This window comes from Carica papaya, chromosome 3 (assembly GCF_054855325.1).
Source record: "Carica papaya isolate Zhongbai chromosome 3, ASM5485532v1, whole genome shotgun sequence".
In the NCBI taxonomy this organism is placed as follows: Eukaryota; Viridiplantae; Streptophyta; class Magnoliopsida; order Brassicales; family Caricaceae; genus Carica; species Carica papaya.
In genome coordinates this window covers 17,211,069-17,232,408 of record NC_142311.1, presented here as the reverse complement: position 1 = coordinate 17,232,408, position 21,340 = coordinate 17,211,069, and the positions used below count along the sequence as shown (strand labels likewise).

The 21,340-nt window shown below is 36.5% G+C and overlaps 1 pseudogene; it reads left to right on the top strand.

The window, feature by feature from the left end:
* Positions 1-2,095: 2,095 nt before the first annotated feature.
* On the top strand, positions 2,096-11,084 carry LOC148266762 (uncharacterized; annotated as a pseudogene).
* The last annotated feature ends 10,256 nt before the right edge of the window (positions 11,085-21,340 follow it).

Genomic DNA, 21,340 nt, shown 5'->3' with positions numbered 1-21,340 from the left:
TTCAGGAACTGAAACGCGATTACAGTACCTACAAGTGTCCCAAATAAATCCAAAAATCAGACCCAGGACCTACTCGGCCAATTTCAAAAATTTCGGCATGGCGACTCCGTCGTGCTCCAGCGACAACGTCACCGCCCGCGGTGGTGATCTGCCATGAGTCGGCTATTTTCGGTCGTTTTTGGCTGAATTCAGCCGAACTTATACCGGCTCCTGCGAGAAAACACACTTAGGACCCTCAGTGGGCCGAAAAATATAGAAAATCAAAACTCACTGGCGGTGGGACTCTCCGGTGCGACGGCTCCTCCGGCTCACGTTGCAGTTGGGCGTTTTACTTCGGTCAACCTGTAGAGAAGGAAACAGTGGTCACAACGGTGAAAAAATCACATCGAACAGGAATCGAGAAGGGCTTCATCGGAGGCAAAATTGAAACACCCTACGACGGCGCTGTTGAGCTTCGGAGGCATCTTTCGGTTAATTGGTCAATTCTTTCACTCTGATTTGGCCATGGGTGGGTTTGAAATCAAATTCTGAGCAAATGGTAGAATTTTTGCCTCGTTTTGCAGTCGAAAATTGCTCTGGTGTGGCAGCGGGTGGCAGCGGTCGGCTCCCCGGCGGTTGGGTTGTCTTATCCGACGAGGGGCTCTGGCGGCTAGGGTTAGGGTTTGGGTGCGAATAGGGTTATTTATACCCATCTGTTTTTGATCTGAGCCGTCCATCGCTTTTAATCTAGACCGTCCGATCGCGATTAAATAGGGAGTGAACCTGCACCGTTCATCGCGATTCAATTTGGGCTGTTTGTGCGCGATTCAATTTGGGCTGTTTGTGCACGATTCAATCTGGGCCATCCGTGCATGATGAAATCTGGGCCGTCCGTGCGTGTTTTTTATCTGGGTCGTCTGTGTGCAGGGGAACGGATCTCAGTCATTCGATCACGAGCACGCGGATCGCCCACGTGGCTCTCCCCGCGTGGCCTCCCACATCAATATCTCTACCACCTAGTGCGTCCTGGTTGGTCGGGGCTACTGACCGGGCAGCTGATGTAGCGTAACTTTTCTAAATTGCGTTTTAACCTCCGTTTTTTTATTTTTCTTTCAAAAATACCCCCAGAATCCAAATTTTCACTCCTTTTTTCTCAAAATTATTTTCAATTAAATTCTCAATTATTTTTTTACTCTTTTTATTATTACTATTACTATTATTTTTATTTAATCAAATTAAAATAAATTCAATTCAATTCAATTCAATTAATACATATTTATATTTATATAGAAAAATAAAGATAAAAATAATAAAAATTAATTGGGTGTTACACAATACCACATAATGGTAATGGATGTAGTAGGATGAAGATTTCATTATGTGTGAGAGAATGGAGATAAAGAAACTAATTGGGATTAGCCTAAAAATCAATATTTAGAAGGGGATTTGAATCTATATTCTTATAAGATTTTACAGTATGGATAGAGCTACTAAAGAACCTTTATGATCGAGATGTGAAACATACTCTCAATTATCAATAGTTGCTCAATTATTAATTATCAAGGTTTATTTTAACCCCCCAACAAAATTCTTTAATTGCATTATTTACTTAGTGATTTATTCAAATCCAAAAGATACAAGTTTTGCCAAAGATTTTTATACTACAAAGAAGTTGGTTGCAAGATTGTTTTACTAGTTGAGAAAATTGATTCACACCCTAATAGATACTAGAAATGGTCTAAGAACTTAAGACTATTTTTTTTATATTGAAGATCCGTACAAAATGAGAAAAATAAGAAAAATATAAGGTAGGATAAAAAAGTAACACAAAAGTACCTTAGATATTAGGCATGTATGCCCTGATTGTAATGGTTGTATGTATTCCTTCAACTACGTAACACATGATATGTCATTTTTATCATCTGCATGAATTAATGGTACACTCGTTTGATGGAAAGGCATGAAAACACTTAATCATAGGTATCCAAATTTTATGTGGAAACCATGGAATATAGGATTGGGTCTCTACATAGATGGTTTTAGGCCATTTGATCAAAATGCAAAGCCTTACTCATGTTAGCCCGTTATTGTGTTCCCCTAAAGCTTGTCACCACTAATGTGCACAAAAACTTCTGTAATATTCCTAAAGTTGATTATTTTTATACCATATAACCTAAAGAAGAAGATAGTTGTCTATATCAAACCTCTACTAAAGGAGTTGCATATGTCATTTTGTCATGGTGTATCAATATGAGGTGTGTCAACAAGAGAAAATCTCATGATGCTTGCATCTTTGGTACGAAAAATGAGCGATTATATCAAAGAAGTAGTGTTTGTTAGTGTAGTTATCATTTTTTACTAAAAAATCATCCATGGTGGCATAACAAGACATCACTTTCTAAAAACAGAATGGACGTGACATCATATCAAAGAGATTATCAAGAAATGAAATATACCAAAAAGTATATATGTTGATGACATTATATAGCATCGCCTACAATAGGAAGAAAGATTTGCGCAGTTACATAATTGGACAAAACAAAGTATCTTTTGGGATCTATCTTATAGGAAGAATCTAATAATAAGACATAATTTTGATGTAATGCACATTGAGGATAACTTTTTTGACAATCTCATTAACAAAATAATATATGTGAAAGTTAAGTTTCAGGATAATCATAAGGCTATATAGGACATAAATTATATTATAAGCGTTCTAAGCTCGAAGCTGATGGGGCTAATCAATAAATACCCAAAGCAAGTTATGCTCTCTCGTGCTGAGTAAGTCATAGAATTGAGGTTTCCTAATGTCTATGCTTTAAATATGTTGAGATGTATTGATATCAGATTATAGACTATTTGGGATGAAGAGTCATGATTGTATCTATGTAGAGGCTTGTAACCCTCCAAAAATTCTTGTGCTTAATTGTATTGTAAAACTCCTAATTATTCGGGCCCTAAGTCTATTTAAACTCATTAAATTCCATGTTTTGATTTTTAAATAAAACAGTTTAAATTTTGTGTTTACGAATTTCTATGAGAACTAACATATTTGTTGGATATTTAATTATTTAAAATTATTTAGTAATTGTTAAATTTGTCTAAATTTATTTAAAAAAATTTTAAGAAAACGGAGAAGAAAAACAACTAAAAAATTCTACAAAAAAAGCTCGTAGAAAGGCCTCCCCGCAACACGGGACGTGCGGGACCCTTGCTCGCAAGCGCCCACTCTATGCGGGGCATGAGGCGTGTGGTCTGCGAGGGTCACATAGCGCACAAATGGGCGTGTGGCTCCATGATCCATGTGCACGAGCCAGCGCGTACGGCAAGCTGGGGCAAGGAGCACTGCCTCTGGCAGTGCGCGCCGCCCCTTGGGGGTCGTGAGTCGCTAGTTAGGCGACGTACCACTTTCAGTTGGGCAGCATGCCATCGTCATTTAGGTGGCATGCCTCTGGTTTTTGCACTGCCGTCACATCATCATCGTCATGTAAACCATCCATTAGTCACGTCTGTCAGTCGTCACGTCGTATCAAGTCACTTTTTTCTTTTCTCTCTCCTCACAAGATTTCGTCACTTAGCACAAATCTAATGGCCCTCTTTTTCTATAAATAAGGACCCCTCTTCACCATTTCTTCACCTCTCCAACTTCATTCTTCCATCCACCAAAGAGTTCTAAAGAGAGAGAGAGAGAGAGAGAGATAGATATAAAAAAGGAAGAATTAAAATATGAAAAGTTGTAGGAAAACTCTAAGATTTCGGTAAAGAATTTAGTATTTATTTTTACATACTAATGAGTATTTATAGATTAAATTAATGGAATTTTAATTAATTGGTTGTATGCTTGTTTTTATATGTTTTAATATAATTATTATGTGTCAATGCATGTTTATATCAATGTATGTAAACCGGTTACTTGCATGTTTAACTATAATAATTATTGTGCATATGATAAATGTTAATGCATGATGGCAAGATGAAGTAATGAAATACGATGTTGTGCCTTAAGTATAAGAAATAATTATCGATATTGGCATGTATGTTCATAGATAATACATTTTATTAGCGTTTTTATCTCTGAAAAGTTTCTGTTTCTCCTCTATCTGGTCTAAAAAGATGTGAGAGGACCGCTCTCTGTGAATAACAACATACTCTTTGACAAGAGTGTTGACACGATATGATTGTAGAGGTCACATTTGGCAAAGTACGACTGTGACCATAGCTTACATGTAAGACCAATATGGTTGGTACAATCGTAGTTTTAGATTGTGTCATAGTTTGGCAAATTATAAATGTGTTGTTGGTTTAGCAAACCACAAATTACTGACATAATATAAAATGAATTGGTCATTCCACATGAATAGTCGAAAATCCGTATTACTTTCAGTAGACGGAAGTCAGAATGACTTTATGCAAAAAATAAATTAAATAAAAGCAAGACATGATTTATTTGATTTTTTCTATTTTCAGCATAATAGATTAATTGATGTGATACAAATATGACATGATGTGACATGATTGATTTGATATTTTCTTTAATAAAGTAAATTATTTTTATAATTATTGAAATTGACTCTTGACATGATTTTCGATGGTAAGTGATTATGGTACTTTATTCAAGTTTTAAATTATATTTAAAATCTAGTGATGTTATTTAAATATTATCTTTTTCATCTGAGGGGAGTATGTGCAACTCACCGATTTACATGCTCCCCTCATATGAGAAAGATAGTGAGGAATAGATCGTTGATCTACCCCTTAAAGCCTTCAAGAATTCAATAGATCTGTGAACCGTTATGAGTGCATACTTTGTCCCAGACTCTGATAAGTCCATTTTTTTATAAGCTTGTAATTTATTTTGTTTTTGCCTTAATATTGTAAGCACGGGAACTCTATTATTATTTTGTAAGGTATTGTAATATTTTATTCCTCTGCACACATTAATCTTATATGCGCTCGTATCTATTTCTGTATCTGGCACCTTTATAATTTAATTAGTATTCAGGATGTCACAAATAGTATCAGAGTAGTTACGCAAAATAATCTCTTACAATTGAGGCTGTAGTTAGAAAACCACTCTAGAATACTTAGGATATTTTTTCTTTTTAAAAACTAGACCACCAACTTGTGTCTTCCTTTTCTTTTGTAGGAATGACACGAGGAAAACCTTCTGTAGAACAAACCGGGAGACCCAAGATCCAAGATCATTAAACTACGACCGAATTTACCAAGCTTTTCCAAGCTATAAAGATCTAACTGTAACTGTAGGCTAAAACTAAGCAAATCACTGCCAACACCCTCCTGCCCCTAACAATCGCCTAGCTAAGAGATCTATCTCCCATAACATAGTTGAGTTTAGAAAACTTAACCCACTTCACTTTGAAGGAAGCCTCGACCTCTTAGTAGCTAAAGTCTAGATCCTGTAGATAGAGAAGTTTTTCTCTGTCTTAGATTTAATTGAGGAATAAAAGGTTCCCCTACCAGCCTTTATATTAACCGAAGAAGTCAAACATTGGTGGCGACTTAAGAAAGAAGTTTTACTTACCCCAACAACTTGGGAGGCTTTTATGGATACCTTTCTTGAAAACTTCTTTCCTGTCTATGTTCGAAAAAAAAAATGAGGAATTTCAGGACCTCTGCGAAAGAAAAATGATTGTTGCCTAATATGCAACTTGATTTATCCAGCTGTTTAGGTTTGCCCCTACTGTTTTCATGGATCTTATGAACAGGATTTTTTGGCACTCACTCGATCAATATGTTTTCGTGTTCATTGATGACATCCTGTTATACTCTAAAAGTCACGAAGAACACACAGATCACTTTTTCTGAGTATTGGAAAACCTCCACCCAAATCATTTGTATGCAAATTTCAGCAAATACTCTTTTTGTTTGAATCAAGTCTCATTCCATTGTATCTGGTGAAAGTATTTCTGTGGATCCATCCAATGTTGAAATTGTGATTAATTGGAGCCCACCAATAAATATTGTTATGGTACATAATTTTCTTAGTTTAGCTGGTTATTATTGACGATTCATTGATGGATTTTTAAAGATTGCAACTCCATTGACCCGTCTTACCAGGAAAGGTGTACCTTTTGTTTAAGATTATGAATATGAAGAAAGTTTTGTTGAGTTGAAGTATCGTCCCACCTCTGCTCCAATGTTGATCCTTCCTGACAATACTGAATGATTTTAGGTTTACTGTGACGCATCTCACGTAGGTTTGAGATGTGTTTTGATGCAACATAGTCGGATAGTTGCTTATGGATCTAGACAGCTAAAATCTCATGAATGTAACTACCCCACTCATGACCTGAAGTTGACGGCCATAGTCTTTGTTCTGAAAATATGACACTATTATCTGTATAGTCAGATATTTAAAATTTATACTAATTATAAAAGTTTAAAATATATATTTTTACACAGAGAATTAAATATGAGATAGAGGCGCTGGATGGACCTCCTGAAGGATTATAACTGCAAGATCATCTACCACCTCGGTAGAGGTAATGTGATTGCATATGCCTTAACCCAGAAGGGGTCTGCTTTGTTAACTCAGACAATGGCCTCTAGTTGGAAGCTAGTTGATGTAATGCAGGCACTCTACCTTAACCATTATGGCAATGGTGCCTACCTCACCTAGATTCAGGCCTTACTTGATCTTTTCATAAAGTGGAAGCTCAATCTATCGATCTAGAGATAACTAAAAATTTGAGTAAGTTTACTTCTGATGAATTTTTTGATTTCAAGCTCATCGATGATGAATTGTGTTAATTTTGAGATCGTATTTGGGTCCATATCACTATTAGGATGGATGTTCTCAAGGTTACCCATGCCTCTAAGTTATCTATCCACTCCGAAAGTACCAAGTTGTACTAGAACCTGAGGCGTCAATATTAGTGGCTTAGAATAAAGAAAGATATTATTGACTATGTCTCTCAATGCCTTACTTGTTAGTGAATTAAGGTTGAATACCAGAGACCCGACAGTTTGTTGCAAGGTCTCCCTATTCTAAAATGGAAATGTGAGCATATGATCATGGACTTTTTACCAGTTTACCCAGAACATGTTCCAATCGCAACACAATATGGGTCATTGTTGACATGTTGATCAAAATTGTCCATTTCCTACCAATCAGAATAACAAACTCCACCTGCAAATTAATCCGTCTATAGATTGAGGAGATTATTCGACTCGATGGTGTTCCCTCATCTATCATTTCAGACATAGATCCCCAATTTAGCTCTCATTTCTTGGATAGTTTCAGGAAGTACTTGGTTCGAAATTGTGTTTCAGTATTGCCTATCATCCTCAAACCAATAGTCATTTTGAATGTACCATCCAGCCCCTCGAAGATATGTTGCATGCTTATATCCTCAACTTTGGTGACAATTAGTATGAGTACCTTCCCTTATGTGAATTTATTTATAATAACAGTTATCATTCCAGTATCAGCATGGCTCTATATGAAGCCCTGTATGGTAGACCTTGTTGTTCCCCCACTTGCTGGAATGAAGTTAGGAACCAGCACCACTTGAGACTAGTTTACTTTTAAGAGACTATTGAGAAAGTCACCATTATTCAAAAGAACCTAGCCACCACTTAGAGTAGTCAGAAAAGATACGCCGATAACAGTAGAAAACCCGTAGAGTTTGTTATTGGCGATCATATTTTTTTTAAGATCTTTCTTGATAAAGAAAAAATATAATTCGGTAAGAAGGGTAAACTGAGCCCCCACTATGTGGGACCTTTTTAGATCGTGGAATGTTCGAAGCCGTGTGATATCACCTCACTCTGCCTCTAGAGTTTGTGGAGCTACATGATATTTTCCATGTCTCCATGCCCAAAAGATACCACACTAGCCCTTCTCACATTATTTTTCAATAAGAAATGCAGGTCCAAGCATCCATGACTTATGAGGAGCACTTTCGCAAAAATCTTTAGTTGGATCGATAAAGTTCTACGCAACAAAAAGATCTCGATGATGAAGGTGCAGTGGTAACATCACATTGTAGAATAGGTGACATGGAAACTGTAGAGTGAAATGCGAGAGAGGTTTCTTCATTTATTCATTACAAATTTGATAGACTAAATTTTCTAAAGGTAGGGGGGAATGTAACACTTCGAAAACTTTTGTGCTTAATTATATTGTAAAACCCCTAATTATTCGTGTTCTAAGGCCATTTAAACTCTTTAAATTCTATGCTTTGATTTCTAAATGAAATGGTTTAAATTTTGTATTTACGAATTTCTACAAAAACTAACATATTTTTTGGATATTTAACTATTTAAGATTATATTAACATTGTCTAAATTGATTTAAAAATATTCCAAGAAAAAATGGTAGAAAAATCTAACAAAAAAAGCCCACGAGAAGGCCTCCCCGCTAGCACGGGCCCCATATGTGGCCAATGTGGGACATGTGCCTATGCGTCCATCCAATCCGCGCGGGGAGTGAGGCGAGCAGTCTACGCGCACCACATCACACACAGATTGGTGCGCGGCTCTACGCACGGCAGGCTGGGGTAGCGAGTGTTGCCTCGAGTAGTGCACACCGCCCCTTGGGCGACAAGCGTTGCCCCTTAGGGGGCTTGCACCACCATCATTTAGGTTGCATACCTCGGGTCTTTGCACTGCCATCACGTCGTCGTCACGTCGGTCATCCATCAGTTGTCGCATGGCGTCAAGTCACTTTTTTCTTCTCTCTCCACACAAGATTTTACCACTTTGTACAAATCTAACGGTCCCCATTTTTCATAAATAAGGATCCCTCTTTCACCATTTCCTCACCACTCCAACTTCATTCTTCCATCCACCAAAGAGTTCTAGAGAGAGAGAGAGGTAGAGAAAGAGCTAAAGAGAGAAGATGAAGAATTAGAATAGGAAAAAATGTAGGAAAAATTTAAGATTTCGGCAAAAAATTTATTATTTATTCTTACATACTAAAAAATATTTATAGATTAAATTAATAGAATTTTAATTAGTTGGTTGTGTGCTTAATTTTATATACTTTAATATAATTATTATGTGTTAATGCATTTTTATATGAACGTAATCTGATCTATCTCCTCATCTCTCTGTCGAGTATGAAGGTTAACTTCTACTTGTTTTAAAGTTGAGCACTGACTGGTGGAAAAAGAAGCATCAATTTGGTCCACACGAATGGAAACAGAGGCCTTGGCTTCAAACTTGAAAAAGATAAACCTGTGCACAATAAATGGAAAAAGAAGGATTTAAAAAGAAGTTCTTCGATGGAGGGAACCTCTGATTGTGCACAGAGAAGCAACGATGTGTAGGCAGGGATCTTTCTTCGTGCTCGATAGAGAGAAGAAGAAGGTCTTTGATTAATAATCTTCAGTGTTGCACAGAGAAGCAACAGTGTCAGGTCCGGTCTTGTCTCGTACTAGACAGAGATGGGGAGGGTTGACAGACGAGGGACTTAAGGATTAGAGGGGAAGGGTTAAGATATATTTTGGGTTTTTATTTGTTGGAATGAAGATTTCACATTGTTTGTTTTATCTGATTTAATTTATTTCATATCTTTTGCTCAATAATGGGACTTATTGAAAGAATGACAGAATGGAATAAAACAAAAAAATAAATGAATAAAAGAAAGAGAGAGAAAATAAAAAATAAATAAGTAAAAGATGTTAAAAATTAGTGTATCTTATTTTTTAATTTTCTTTTTGGTCTATTAGGTCAACAAATCAATTTCTATTTTACTGAAACATGAAGTCAGATAATAAAATGTTAGTTATAAATTTATTTGAAATTTTTTTATAGTGATTAGTTAAAAAAATTTTTATAGTGGCAGTAGATTTTTAAGATTTTAACTTCAGTTATTCTTTCTCCATATATTTAGTTTGTATCTGATTTATTTTGTGTCTTTCCAAAACATTAGTAAACATTCTCTTGTGTTTTTATTCTCATACTATTACTCTATAAACTTCCTTTTTTTTTATTTTTTTTATGATATCAGAGTTAGGTTCTGGCACTTTTATAATTCTTTCTTTTTTCTTGTCTATCAAGTTGTTTGTCTTACTGGAGAAGACTGAAAGTTGTGAAGGGGAAGCTCTTTTCTATGCAGTATAGAGTTAGCAAATGGGGTTAATAGTTCAGGTGCACAATATGGTGTTGAGAATCTTGTAGGGAGAAACTACAAGTGCTAGACAGTGTGTATGGAGGCCTATCTTGAAAGTCAAGGTCTGTGGGAGCTTGTTGTTGGTGCTAAAACAATAATTCTTGACGATAATCAAGAAAATGTTGAACTTGGGAGGAAATGAAAGATTAAATATGGAAAAACTGTTTTTGCTTTAAAGATTTCAATCAGTAAAGAGTTTATTAACTACGTTCGTGATGCTACTTCATCAAAACAAGTTCGAGAGACACTAGAGGGGTTGTTTTCCCAAAAGAATTCAGTTAGATTACAATTGTTGGAGAATGAATTGGCAATGCTAACACAAGGAGGTATGTTTATTTCTGAATATTTATTACAGAGTTAAAAGTATTTGTGTTGAAATTTCAGAATTAGACCCAGATGAAAAAATTAATGAAGAAAAACTACGATGTTTTCTCATTCGAAGACTGAAAAAGGAGTGCACACCTTTGGTTAAATCAATCCAGGGATGGGTCAAGTAACCTTCAATAAAAGAGTTAGAAAATTTCCTTTCTAACTAAGAGGCTTTGGCAAAATAAATAGTGAAGAGTTTTGATTTAAATGTTGTCCTCTTCTCAAAAGGAAAACAAAACAAGATAAAATTTAGCATTTGGAAACAAGATCAATGAAAAATGGTCAAGTGTTGAACAATCCACTGGTCGCAGCTCACAAAACTATAAATATGTCAAGTGTTACAGATGTGAAAAAAATGGGCATATTAAGAAGAATTGTAGGGTGAAACTTTCCAAAGCAAACATTGCAAATGAAGACAATAAATCTCTCAGTTGGGAGTAATGCTTCAACACTGAAATAGTTGAAGGGAGGAAAAACGTTGTTGCTAAACCAGCTCAACCTTTTTTCAACAGTGAAAGCTGCAAGCAATAGTGGATTATTGATTCTGACTGCACTCATCATGTCACTGGAAATGATTGCTACTTTTGAAGCTATATAAACATGGTGGAAAAAGAGTCATAGTTATAACTAACAACTTTACTTATCTAGTAGTAGTGAATAAAGGAATTATGAGGATTTGTGTTATTGATACAAACATCAAATTAAACGATGTTTATCATGTTTTAGGTTTGAAGAAAAATTTAGTTTCAGTCTCTCAAATTACAAATTTTGAAAAGTATATGTTATTTGGGCCAAATGATATGAAGGTGCTTAATAATGTGAATGTTATTTTAACTAGTAAAAAAGAAAGACTCTTTATTTGTTATGTGAAGAAAACGAGCTAAATTAATAATGCTGCAATTTGATATGCTCGGTTGGGTCATTTGGATTATCAAATGTTACAATAATTTTTTTCAAAAATGTTGATAGATGGCATGCCAACCTTGAAAAATATAAACAAAAATGTGATTGGCAGGGCTGTCAATATAGCAAATCACATCGTCTTTACTTTAAAAATTCATCCAACCATAGATCAGCTCCATTTGAGCTGATATACACTAACTTGATGGGACCAATAAAAACATCAAGTTGTAAAGACTATCAATATGCAATGGTAATGGTGGACAGACTTCTTCAGATTTACTTGAGTGTATTTTTTAGGAAGAAAAATGAAGCATTTTCCAACTTCAATTAGTTTCACAATAATGTGAAAAAATAATTTGATCAGAAAATAAAGTGTTTAAGGAGTGATTATGGTGGTAAATTTATATTAACTCTGTTTTTTTTTTTTTTTTTTAATTTTGTGAGAAGAATGACATTCAGAGACAAATGACATGTCTCAATACCCCTCACCAAAATGAGGCTGCAGAAAGGAAGTTGGCACATATGGCTTCAACAAGTCCTGCACGGTTAAATAACAAAAATCTCCATTGAGAGCTTTAGGCTAAAGCCTTTCAATGTGCATGTCATGTAATAAATCATTTATCTTCATGGGCAGGTAAAGAACATTCTCCTTTCAGATCTTGTACAATGTAAAGCTAAATATAAATTACTTTCAGGTATTTGGTTCAATTTATTATGTTTATATTTTGTTGGCTATGATTCATAAAAGAAATGATGGAGGTGTATGAATTCAGAAACCAAGAAGTTTGTTACTTCTAGAGATGTTTTATTCAATGAAATATCCTCCCATTATGTAGCCCAAAAATTTTTAGTTCAAAAAACCATTCTTGATGGTGATATAAAAAATTCACAACTAGTTCTTAACAGTAATTTAAACACTAATGAGTCTCCAACTCCAAGCAATCTAAATAATGGTGAAAAACAAGCTAAAATGAGGTCCACAAGGAATAGAAGACAACCAAATTACCTCAAAGATTATGAAGTTTAGCTTAATTATTGCATCGTTGCTTCATTTTTTTATTAGAGCATTAGATGAAGAGCCAGCTATGAAGAAGCCAATGGAGATCCAAAATGGCAACCAGCCATGCAAGAAGAAATTGAAGCTTTAAACAAAAATCAGACATGGGACTTAGTGCCAAAACCAGAAAATTGCAAGCTTATCACCTACAAATGAGTTTATGGGCTGTTGAAAAATGCAAAGCACGACTTGTTGCACGTGACTTCTCTCAAAACTATGGGCTGGATTATGAGGCGGCATTCAGCCCAATTGCAAAAATGGTAACAATAAGAACCATTTTTTCTCTTACAGCATTCAAAAGATGTGGCTACTTAATGTAAAAAATGTTTTTTTTTTTTTTTATGGAGAATTAGATCGTGAAGTATTTATGGAACAACCCAAAGGATATGTTTCGAAGCAGTATCCTTACCATATTTTTCGGCTTAAGAAGAAATTATGTGGCCTTAAGCAAACACCACATGCTTAGCTAAAAAAAATGAACTTTCGGTTTGATTTGAGATGAAAAATTTGAGGGAGCCAAGCTGCTTTCTTTATCTTAAAATTGAAGAATAATATAATACCATTATTTTATTTATCAAAAAAAACTACAAGAGAAAGCTTTTACAAGTTTTGGCATGGGGGAGTCAAAAGAGAAAGCCACTTCAATGGAGCCACATCTCAAATTGGTGAAAGATGAAGAAGAGCCATTGAAGGATACTAAAAAATTTTAACTTGCTGGTAGTTTAATCCATTTAACTATCACAAGACTTGAGATTGCTTATTATGTTGGTGTAGTTTCCTGATTTATACAGTGTCCAACACCTCACTTAGCAGCAGCAAAAAGACTTCTTCGTTATGTAAAGAGCACACTTGATTATGGTCTTATGTACAAAAGGCATGAAAAGTTCTTGTTAAGTGGTTTTACTGATGCAGATTGGGCTAGAGATGCAGATGATAGACTTTCAACTTCAGGCAATTGTTTTAGTACTGGTTCATCAATAATATTCTGGTGCAGCAAGAAGTAACCGGGGTCGCTATATCCAGCAACAAAGCTAAATATATAGCAGCAACTATGGCTGCACAAGAGTGTATGTGGTTGAAGAGATTAATAGGAAACATGATGTCTAAACCTGATTATGCTGTTCAAATCAAATGCGATAATGAAAGTGCTGTTAAGCTTGCATTAAATCCAGTTTTCTACAATTGGACAAAGCATATTGAAGTACATCATCACTAGATTCAAGAGAAAGTGTTGGATCAAAAAATTGAGTTAAAAAAAATTTTCGCAATTGATCAGATTGCAGACATATTTACAAAGAATTTGGTAAAGCCTAAGTTTGAAAGTTTCATAGCTACACTTTTAAGTTCTTAATCGTAAGCATGCACTAAGGGGAAGTGTTAAAAGAAAGTGCATCTTATTTTTATTTTATTTTTAATTACCAAGTTAACAAATTAATTTCTATTTTATAGGAATATAAAGTCAGATCATGAAATACCAGTTATAAATTTAGTTGAAATTTTTCATAGTGGTTGCAGATTATTTAATTAAAAATTTTCTTATAGTGGTTATAGATTTTTAAGAATTTAACTTCAGTTATTTTTTGCCTATATATTACGTTTGTATTTGATATATTTTATGTGTCTTTCCAAAATAATAATAAACATTTTTTGGGATTTTTATTTTCATATTACTGTTCTATAAACTTTTTCTATTTTTATTTTATTTTAAAAGAATTCAGATTTCAAATAAATAAATTTAAACTTAATATAATATTATTTGATTCTCAAAAAATGAGGGACAAAGAGATTAATCGAAGAAAATCTTTTGTTCTTATTATAAGATCTGTGTGATTAAATCTACAAATATTTACTAAAATAATAATTTTTTATTTTCAAAATAATCAAAAATAAAAAATGTTCAATTAGAACATAAAAATGTGTACAAGCTCGTAACGAGGAATGTGATCTTGCTCATGAAATTAATGATATTACAAGTTATGCTAAAAATGGTGTCTTGAATTAGCTGCTACTTGTGAAGTATGGAAGGATATAAAATCTGAATTCATAACAGCGGATATTATTTAATCCAATAATTATTGTTTGTTTTATTATTTATTAATTAAATTACAATTAAATTCGATTATATTTTTTATTAAAAAAGTCGAGTCAATTTTATCCTATTACATATATATATATTAAATAGATACATACTTATCTAAATATACAAAATTTTAAATATAAAAATATAAGATTAAAAACAACTCAAATTTTCTATTGCTATTGTTGTGTTGGAACCTCAATTAATTATTAAGTCCGGTCCGTACATAAATTTCTTTCACGGATCAAGATTCAGATGGTGTTAAAAATTAATAATAAAAGAGATTAACTCAAATTTTTTAAACTAAAATTAATGAGTAAATATCATTTTTAAACAAAAATAAGCTGGAGAGACGCTTGGGTAGGAGTGACAAACTGGCCTAATTATCAAAAGAGTATACTCAGATTCTTGAATAAGATAGCACCTTTTGGAAACAAAGAGCTAAAAAGTTTTGGCTTCAACATGGTGATAGAAACTTGATAGAAAAGAAGGAAGAGCAAAAATGGTTACAATGTAATTAACTAATTTATTAATTAGTCTTAATACTTCCTCTCAAGATGGAGAGTACAAATTTATTGTACCCATCTTGCTCAACAAATTGTTGAACTGCATAGGATGAAGTGCCTTTGTCATTAAATCTGCCAGTTGATTTCGAATAGATATGTGCATCGTCTTCAAGGTACCATCTTGAATTTTCTCACGAACAAAATGACAATCAAGTTCAATGTGTTTTGTTCTTTCATGATACATTGAATTTGAAGCAATGTGTAGAGCTGTCTGATTATCACAGTAAAGTAATGTAGGACCTTGATGTTGCACCTTTAAATCTCGTAACAATTTCAGAATCCAAACGATTTCGCAAGTAGTGTTGGCCATGGAGCAATACTCGGCTTCAGCAGATGACCGAGAAACGACTTGCTGTTTCTTTGATTTCCATGAGACTAATGAAAACCCAAGAAAAACACAATAACTAGTAAGGGATCTTTTAGTGTCAGGACATGTGCCCCAATCAGCATCAGAAAATGCCTTAATCTGAATGGCAGATGATGAAGGAAAGAAAAGACCTTGTCTAGGTGTCCTCTTGATATACTGGAGAATCCGTAAAGCGGCTTGAAGGTGACTGGTCCTAGAAGCAGCCAGAAACTGACTCAATCTATTGACAGAGTAGCATATGTCAGGGCGAGAGATGGTTAAGTACAACAGTTTTCCAATCAGTCGCCGATAACTGGTGATATCACTCAGAAGTTCGCCATCATCTTTAAACATCTTGATATTAGGATCCATGGAAATAGATGAAGGTTTACAACCAAGATATCCAGTTTCAGTTAACAAATCCAACGCATATTTTCTTTGGTATAAGGTAATTCCTGTGTCATTTCTTGCAATTTCAAGTCCAAGAAAATATCGGAGAGTCCCCAAATCTTTCGTTTTGAATTTTTGTCTGAGTGTAGCTTTGAGCTCTTCGACAGTCTGATCGTCATTACTAGCAATAACAATGTCATCGACATACACCAACAATGCTAGGAAGGCTTTACCTTGTTGCCTGACAAATAGAAAGTGGTCACATTGTGACTGATGGAAGCCTTCTTGAAGTAATACTTGTGAGAACTTATGAAACCACTATCGGAAAGCCTGTCTCAACCCATAGATTGACTTGTGTAGGCAGCAAACAGGTTGATGTGGAAAAGTCTCCCCCTCTCGAGGAGAATAGCCTGGAGGAATAGTTATATAAACTTCTTCGTGAAGGTCACCATGAAGGAAAGCATTGGTGACATCCAACTGAGTCAGGTGCCAACCATGGATAGCAGCTAGTGAAAGCAAAATCTTAACAGTAACCAATTTGGCAACAGGAGAGAAGGTGTCAAGGAAATCTATGCCAAATTGTTGTGTGTAGCCCTTAGCAACCAAACGGACTTTGTGTCTTTCTACGGTCCCATCAGCTTGATATTTAACTTTGTAAACCCACTTGCAATCAACGGGTTTCTTCCCAGGAGGGAGGGAAACAATGGACCAAGTGCTATTGTTCTCTAAGGCACGTAGCTCCACGTTCATAGTATTCATCCAAACATTGGACTGGTTAGCCTCATAAAAGTTGGTAGGCTCAGTGTGGGAGGAAATGGCACAAATAAAGCTATGATATTGGGGTGTAAGTTTGGTATGAGTAAGGGACGAAGAAATGGGATAAAGTGTCTGTGTTTCTGTATGGTAGCAGTGATAGTCAGACAAATAAAAAGGTAGTCGTGTTATACGTAGTGGGCGAGATGATAGTATTTGGGAAGACTCATGTTGTGAGTGGATAGGTGTATCAAGAGAACCTGAGAAGTGTGTAGACGTATGGAAAGGAAGAGGTAAAACACGATCATGAAAAAAATCATTGTGAATGGGATCAGGTGAGTGAGAGGAAAAAAACGGAAAGATATGTTCATGAAAAATGACGTTACGTGAGATGAAAATTTGGTTGCTCTCGATGTCGAGAAGTTTATATCTTTTGTAACCCGAAGGGTAACCAAGGAAGAAACAAGCCCTAGAACGAGGTGAAAATTTATGGCGATGACTATCGAGAGTTGAGCAGTAGCATAGACAACCAAAGGTACGCAAGTGATCATATGAAGTTTTTTTTGAGTTAATAGTTCAGATGGAGTTTTATTAGATAACAAGGGGGAAGGTGTACGGTTGATTAGGTAAACAACAGTCAAGATGCAATCGCCCCAATACACAAGAGGAACATAGGATTGAAACAGTAAAATACGTGCCACATTTAAAATGTGTTGATGTTTTTGTTCAACAACGGAGTTTTGTTGGGGAGTCTCAACATAAGAATGATAAGAAACAATACCTTTTGACTTGAAAAATGAATGAAAATTCAACTCGTGCGCATTGTCAGATCATACAGATTTAATGAAAATATTATATTGTGTAAGTATGAGAGTATAAAATTCAGAAAAAATGGTAAGAACGTCGGACTTTTGACGAAGGAGATACACCCAAATAGTCCGAGTGCAATCATTAACAATTGTAAGAAAATATTTATACCCTTCAATAGTGGGTGGAGAGAAGGGACCCCAAATGTCGATGTGGATTAGATCAAATGGATGGTCAGATAATCTATTATTAGAAACGAAAGACAATTTACGTTGTTTAACCAAATGACAAATTTTACAATGAGAAATATTCGAAGTTTGTAAGTCTTCATTAATATACTGAAGTTTTACATGGGAATGTGACCCAATCTAAAGTGCCATAGGATACTTTTAGAGTTAATGGAAACATAATGAACAGCAGGAAAAAGAAAATATCTAGTAGTTAAGTAGTAGAGGTTGTCAATGCGTCTACCCTTCCCAATCAACAAGTCCCGAGTGCGGTCCTGGATGACACAAGAATGAATTGTGCAGTTGTGGGTAGTGGTCAACATGTTGACACTGACAATGTTAAAGGAAAAATGAGGGACAAAGAGAACATCATGTAGAGTTAGGGTGTCAGTGAGGAGTGTACTTCCAACTTGATTGACTAACACTGAACTACCATTTGGTAAAGTGACTGGGATGGGATGCACATTTTTAAGATTTGTGAAAAGGATGGGTGTGCAACAAATGTGATGTGTGGCTCCAGAGTCAATGATCCAACATTTAGAGGTAAGTGTGTGTGTGAAGTTGGAAAGGCAAAAGGGTGTGTAGGATATACCTGCCACATGAGGATCAGGAGTGGCGTGACTTGTGGAGAGAGATAGGCTGTCCGGAGAGATGACAGAGTTCGGTTGGTGGAGACGTGCACTTAGGTGAGCAATAATGTTCTGAATTTGCGATGTGCTTAAGTCATCGACGGAAGTAGCGGAATCAGATGCCGGTAAGCAGTCGTCAATAGAGGCGATGAAATTCTGCACTGGTCTTGCAATCGGGTGCGTGCCCGAGGAGGAGAATGAAGTGTGTTCTGGAAAAAAAACTTCATGGGCCAAGGCTTGGTTGGCAGAGAAGAACCCGGGCTTGGATTGGGGGCCAGTCGGGTTGAAAGACCTAGTTCCAGGAGTGGGCCGAGAGATAGCGGGGGAGTTGCGGGCTTGGGCCTGCGTTTGGACTTGCCCCTCATTAAAAACAGCTGAAGCATTGCGAGTCTGGTTTTGGACTTGGACAGGTCCATCATTAAAATGTATTTTGGACCTGGGCTTGAGGCCTGGTGGGTAGCCATGTAGGCGGTAACACCTGTCCACAGTGTGGCCCACAAGTCCACAGTGTGAATAGGTGGGTCTTCTCCTTCCTTGAGTTAGGGCAATAGAGGATCCGGACCCGTGACCTGTTTCTGCGTGTGTGTCGAACCCGATTGCACGGTGCCGCTCTTCCTGCACCACCAGCGAGAAAACTTTCAAAATGGACGGAGAGCATTCCATCATCAAAATTTGGGCTCTAACAGCAGCATAGAAGGAATTTAATCCCATTAAGAAAGTCATGACAAACTCTTGTTCTTGATAATCATTCCACGCCTTCATGTTTCCGTAGTGACAGGTTGGAGCTAGTTGAAAAATTTTGAGTTCGTCCCAGATTGTTTTCATTCGTGTGTAGTATGTGTTGATGCTAAGTGACTCTTGAGCAAGGTTGTTCATGCTCTGTTTCAGTTGGTAGATACGCGGTGCATTGCTCTGCTGATAACGAAGCTGCAAATCGGTCCAGATGGATTGTGCACATTCATGGTATAACAAGCTGTCAGCTATCTCTTTTGTTACAGCATTCAGCAACCAAGAAATCACCATACTGTTACAACGCGACCAAGCTGCGGCATGGGAGTCGGTGTTGTTCGGTTAATCATATAGTTCTGTCTATGAATCCCAATTTATTTTTGGCGGTCAGCGCTATCCTGACTGCTCTTTCCCATGTGTTGTAGTTGTTGCCATTGAGAATATTGGACACCAAAACAAAACCGGAGTGGTCGGCACTATAAAAGAAGAATGGGTTTTGGGGGTCATCGGACTGATCTCTAGCTATTGGAGATCAAATGTTTTGCAGCTCAATCACTGAACTAAAGATGTTGGTTAAAGATTCATTGCTCTGATACCATGATAGAAAAGAAAGAAGAGCAAAAATGGTTACAATGTAATTAACTAATTTATTAATTAGTCTTACTAAAACTCTAAATTCTTTCACAGACAAGCTACGCAAAGGAAGGGTAAAAACCACATCACGATGCTACAGAATAGAGACGGGTTATGGATCAGAGGGGAAGAGGAACTGCAGAACCATATTAGTCAGTACTTTGGTGAGTTGTCTCAGCCTCAAAAGGGGAAGATGAGCAGGTGGTGATGAATGTCATGAATAGTGTCTCGGACAGTACAAATGAGAGGCTGGTTGCACCGTTAAGTAGTGAAGAAATCAAGCAAACGGTATTTCGGATGCACCCCGACAAATCGTCGGGTCCGGACGGTATGAATCTCGCTTTCTACCAAAACTTTTGGCACATTGTGGGTACGGATGTGATTAGAAACTGTCAGTGTTGGTTTGAACTCGGGTCTTTGCCGGATGGTTTGAATGACACAACAATTGTCCTCATCCCAAAAAGGAACAACCCAAAAACTATAAGAGACCTTCGCTGCACCTCTTTATGTAATGTCATCTATAAGGTCTTCTCAAAGGTTTTGGCGAACAGGTTAAGGGAGTACTGCCCTCACTTATTGCCGAGTCACAGTCGGCATTTGTCCCTGGTAGGCTTATTACAGATAATATCGCACTTACTTTTGAGCCAATACATAAGATAAAGCTGGCGGGGAATAGTAAGAAAGCTAGCATGGCTCTGAAAATTGATATCAGGAAGGCCTACGATAGCATTCAGTGGGAGTACCTGGAGGCTATGATGCTACAGTTCGGTTTTGCTCGGAAATGGGTTCAGATCATAATGTTGTGTGTTTCCTCGGTGTCTTATATGGTCAGTGTAAACGGGAAAGAGGTCGGCCCCATCATACCGAGAAGAGGGCTTCGGCAGGGAGATCTCCATATCTTTCCATCATTTGTGTCGAGGGGCTCTCAGCTCTGTTCAGGAAAGCGGAAAGGGAGGGCCGCTTCCACAGGGTTCAAGTATGCCCGAGAAGTCCAAGCATCACCCATCTTCTCTTCACAGAGGACTCCTTTTTCTTCAGGGCATCTGCTGATGAATGCTTCAAAATAAGACAAATTCTAAATGAGTATGATCGGGCCTCGAGCCAAGCTATAAATTTCACAATATCGGGTACCTACTTCAGTAGCAATACATCCAATGAGCTGAGAAGTTACTTGAACAACATTATGGGCACTCACACGGGCATTGATCATTGCAGATATTTGAGACTACCTTCTCTTATCGGTAGAAACAAGAGATCCATCTTTGCTTTTTTGAAAAATATGTTAAGTAACAGGCTAAACAATTGGAACAAAAAATTTCTGTCTAAAGCTGGCAAGGAAACTCTGCTAAAGTCGGTGGCCCAAGCTCTTCCTACGTTCTGCACGAGTGTCTTCTTGCTGCCTCAATCGTTATGTGCGGAACTTCAGAAAATGATTAACAGCTTCTGGTGGGAAGAAAGAACTATGGGAAGAGGAACTTACATTGGAAATCATGGGAAGCAATGTGTGACAGCAAGGTTTGCGGAGGAATGGGCTTTCGCCACCTCTATAAATTCAATATTGCAATGCTTGGAAAATAGTGCAGGAGATTATTGCGCAATCCGGACTCGTTACTTGCCCTCACCCTCAAAGCAAAATATTTTCCAAATGGGAACTTTCTATCTGCTGGTTTGGGTTCCAACCCAAGTTTTACCTGGGAGAGTTTGGTGGCTGCAAAAAATTTGGTGTTGAGTGGATTG